The sequence below is a fragment of the Larimichthys crocea genome, chromosome VI (genome assembly GCF_000972845.2).
Source record: "Larimichthys crocea isolate SSNF chromosome VI, L_crocea_2.0, whole genome shotgun sequence".
In the NCBI taxonomy this organism is placed as follows: Eukaryota; Metazoa; Chordata; class Actinopteri; family Sciaenidae; genus Larimichthys; species Larimichthys crocea.
In genome coordinates, this window is record NC_040016.1 from 10,496,547 (window position 1) to 10,501,319 (window position 4,773).

The 4,773-nt window shown below is 35.8% G+C and overlaps 1 long non-coding RNA gene across 1 annotated transcript; it reads left to right on the forward strand.

Annotated features, from left to right (window-relative positions):
* Positions 1-3,675: 3,675 nt before the first annotated feature.
* LOC109139438 (uncharacterized) lies at positions 3,676-4,282 on the forward strand. Its single transcript, XR_003462514.1, has 3 exons — positions 3,676-3,756; positions 4,114-4,173; positions 4,257-4,282. It is a non-coding gene; the product is annotated as an uncharacterized LOC109139438 (long non-coding RNA).
* The last annotated feature ends 491 nt before the right edge of the window (positions 4,283-4,773 follow it).

A 4,773-nucleotide genomic window follows, 5' to 3' on the forward strand; every position in this document is an offset into this window, starting at 1 on the left:
GAAGAGGTGTTTTAATCAGATCAGTCTAAGGTACTGTATGTTATGGGACTGCTTAGAGGAGAGAGATTATTCTGTGGATTTCTGCACGTCCTTTGCTGACGCCTGCTGGAATGAAAAGGCACTGCGAGGAATGTGGACGTACGGACCAACTGCAGAACCTGAGTGTGACAGGGTGTTTATCATGGACTTAACAAAAGGAGTCCATAAACATATACCCTCTTTCTCCAGGGACCACTCGACCACTGTGTATGTAAACCTCTAATACGCCCATGTGAGAAAAAGAAACAAGTAAAACTAGTTAGATAATAAGAAAGCATCCAAGTTATTCTGAACCAGATAATCACTTACTGTGTTAGGTCTGATCTAAATATACAGTACCACACGTATTGTTGTATGTCAGTGTGATTCTCTTCAGTCACTATTCAGTCAGACACACAAGTGTAGTCTTTAGCATTCAGTATTCAGCTTCACCATGACCAGTCACCTGCTGTTAGTCGTCCTCACCAAACCAAAAATATATGTTAGTGAAAAAACTAAAAACACTAAAAACAAGACAGTGAAATGTTTATTGTTGGATTTTTGCTTTCTGTGATGTACATATACTTATACCATTTCAGAAAAAAAGGGCAACAAATAAAGTAAAACAATAAGAAATACAAAAAGAAAGCAAAAGAAAATATGAACATCAGCTATCACTGTGGAAATATGCAGTCCACACATGGTGGGGTCTGTCTGTTGATTCTCTTCTGTGGTTTTCCTGTTCTGCAAAAAGACACGTCTGTATGTCAAAGTCCACGTAGTCAGACACAGAAGTCTAGTCTTAGACATTCAGTATTCAGCTTCATCATGGCTGGTCACCTGCTGTTAGTCGTCCTCTTGTGTAAGTTAAACCTCTTGTTTCTTTCATTTTAAATGTAGGCAGTTACATACCAGTACCAGTATTGGTATCAGCATGTTATATTACACTTTTACATCAGGTTGAGAGAAGTACAGCATTAACATTAAATGTTTATTATTTATGATTACATCTGTTTCTCTTGTTAACACGTTTTTCTTTAACAGGTTTCTTTTCTGAGATGAGAGCACAAGGTCAGTCCTTGAGTTTAATATTAGTTTTCATGGACAGGTTATTCTGTAATCACAGTATGAACAGTTTAGCATTCTGTAATGAATCTGACAGTTGTCATGCATCATTTGGATGTATGGTACTTGTATATAGCGTCTGTAGTTTCTATTGTAAATAACAATTTTTAATTAGGAATCTTATTGCAAGTGTAGTATATAACACATGTTTACCTTCAAATTTTCAGCTCTTCGTCCACCTAAACTGACAGTGAATCCACCGGTGATCACAGAGACAGACTCAGTTACACTGAACTGTCAGACTCCATCATCTGTTTCTGTGCTTCAGTGTTATTTTCGCTTTGTTAGAGGAGAAACTTTGAAAAGCTTCCCTTGTCTGCAGAATCTGACAGGAACTGAGCTGCTGAAGATGTCACATCAGAGTTCACCTGCTGAGGTTAAAGTGACATGTTCTTACCTTTATGTGTATCAATCTCCTGAGAGTGACGTGTCCTCCATCACCATTCGAAGTGAGTGAACACTGCTGCTATGGACTGATATTAGGATATCTTGATACAGTGTCAGCACAAACAATGAACTGGCTCTAAACATGGGAGTCAGGTCTTCAGAGAAAGTGTTAGAAGATTTAAATTGAGCATCAAATTTAATCATTTAAGAATAAAAAAGTCATCCACAGGACATCCTATACAAATTTATCAGCGCAATGATTTTTAAATATAATTATAAATGTCAATTTATGATATTTAATCCAACATATACTTCAACTTTCAGCATCTCTTCCACCTAAACTGACAGTGAATCCACCGGTGATCACAGAGACAGACTCAGTCACATTGAACTGTCAGACTCCATCATCTGTTTCTGTGTCTCAGTGTTATTTCTACACTTTAAGTGGAGGAAATATCAGAGGCTCCTCTTGTCTGCAGACACTGACAGGAACTGAGCTGCTGAAGATGTCACAAAGTTCAACTGCTGTGGTTAATGTGATTTGTTATTACACTGTAAAGCTTGGAGATTTAGATTCTCCATCTCCACACAGTGACACATCCTCCATCATCATACACAGTGAGTAACTGTTTCTACTGATATTATATTTTTAATAATAGCAACATTTTATAATAAAATCAACAGAAACACATTTCCAATAAAAATTGGCTATGTTCTCTGGTTTCTAGTTTTGTGATAACAAGTGCTCAGGTGATTGCACAAATACTCTGTCCCATACAATCGTCTACACATGAAACTGACAGGTCCAAATCCATCTTCTTTTATTGTAGGCACTGTGGACAAAGAGCCACATGTGACACAGACTATGACAACATCTACTGTGACCAAAGATAGGAAATATGATGCTTTGGATAGAAATCCAGAACATTATCACAAATCACTTTCTGTATTTGTTATTTTGAGTTATAATTTTGAGTTTTTAAAGATTTTTTTTATTAACACTGCTGCTATGGACTAATATTAGGATATCTTGTATCAGCACAAAGTGGGTCTTAATATGGGGGACGGGTCTTCAGAGGAAGTGTTTGTAGATTTAGAATGGGCGTTAGATTTAGTACAATTAATATAAATAAAAACATATAACCTCAGGACATACTCTCTACTCTCTCTACTATTATGAATGCATATTTAAAATTATTTTAAATAAATTCCAATTTAAGATATTTAATCTAACATATACTTAACTTTTCAGCTCTTCTTCCACCGAAACTGACAGTGAATCCACCGGTGATCACAGAGACAGACTCAGTCACACTGAACTGTCAGACTCCATCATCTGTTTCTGTGTCTCAGTGTTATTTCTACACTTTAAGTGGAGGAGATGTCAGAAGCTTCCCTTGTCTGCAGACACTGACAGGAACTGAGCTGCTGAAGATGTCACATCGGAGTTCACCTGCTGAAGTTAAAGTGACATGTTATTACACTGTAAAGTTTGGAGAGTTAGATTCTCCATCTCCACACAGTGACACATCCTCCATCATCATACACAGTGAGTAACTGTTTCTCCCCTTTGCTGATATTATTATTTTTATACAGTAACAGCATAAGAAAAGTGCTTACCTGTTGTTGGAGGTGATGTTTAATTAACTGTTTGGCTTTTTGATGTTGAATTTTCTTACACATTTTTACTTCATTGTACCATTTTACAAACTCACATCAGGTGGCACAGAATCATTATTTTAGTGTTTTCATCATATTCTTGTATTTTTGTTTTTATCACAGTAGAATTTCTGTAAATGTTTGAAACCACAGATTTGTCTTGACCTGTACTTAATAGAGTAGTTAATAGTTAGTAGGTAGTAGATAACAGAATAGTTCTTTGTGTTTAGTGACTTTTCATTCATCTTTTTATAGGACAAACACCAATAATTAGTCTTCAACATTTTCCTGGTGAATATGTTCTCTTTATTTGCTCTCTGCCTGGATCTGTTGATCGTGATACGACATGTAACCTGTACTTTGGAGAATCAAGTCGTCCAGTTCAAACAGCAACCATCAGGAAGAAAATGACCTCAACTGATCAGTGGTTCTGTCATTTTACTGTCACAACTGAAGATTTGCTGAGACGTCTAAATTTAGTTCAACAAAATGGTGCCAGTTGTGATTACGGTTTGAGAGGTCTACCCAACTCTTTTTCTCCTCGTAGTGATGGATACAGCTTGACTGGTAAGTCAGAGAAGACATGAACACACATGCTACACTGCTAAAACACATACACTAAAAGAGATTTATTCATAAAGTGAATGTGTACTGAGCAAAAAAAAAACAACAGACTCCATGTTTATGTTGTATTTAAATAAATGTCATTTGAAATTATTAAATTGTCAGTTTGATAACAGATGCATACAAAGACCAGGTTTGTTAATAAGAGCTTAGACCATTTTAAATCAAAACAAAAACAGAATTATATTAAAAACTGGTCTATGTTCTCTGGTTTCTAGTTTTGTAAAAACAACTGCTCAGGTGCTTGTTCATGTCTACACATGAAACTGACAGGTCCAAATCCATTTTCTTCTATTGTAGATATTGTGAAAAAAGAGTCACACACGACACAGACTATGACGACATTTACCACGACTACAGGTAGGACATTCAATGCGTTTGATTCAGAACATTATCAATATATATATATATATGATGATTGGTTTTTGTTTGTTTTTTTCCAGCTTTGACAGTTAGCACGGCCCATACTAACAGAATTACAGATACATTAAATCATAGAAATGTGTTTCTCAGTATAATGTCTACTTTTTTTTTTTCAATTATCTTTTTATTTATTTTTAACATTTCAGTAACATCACAGACAATCAAGACAATCAAACAACAATAACAACAAAAAATACAGCAAATCAAATCAAATCAGTCCATGGTCACAGTTCACAGTTCATCCTTTATGAATGTTATGTAAGCATGCCAGACCCTATTATGATATGGAAGTGTCAGAGGTCCATAACCATAAATGCTATATAGGACATTATGATAATCCTCTTCCTGCGTGTGGTATGTAGCGTCTTGTCTAATTCCGTACCAAAGAGGTACCATGTTGGTGTAATGTCCAGCAGCGTTTCCACAACCTTAACAGTTAGATCATGTACCACCTCAAAGACATGTTTTAATTTACTGCATTCCCAAAAAACATGCATAATTGACCCTTTACATGTTTTACAACGATGACATCTGGGG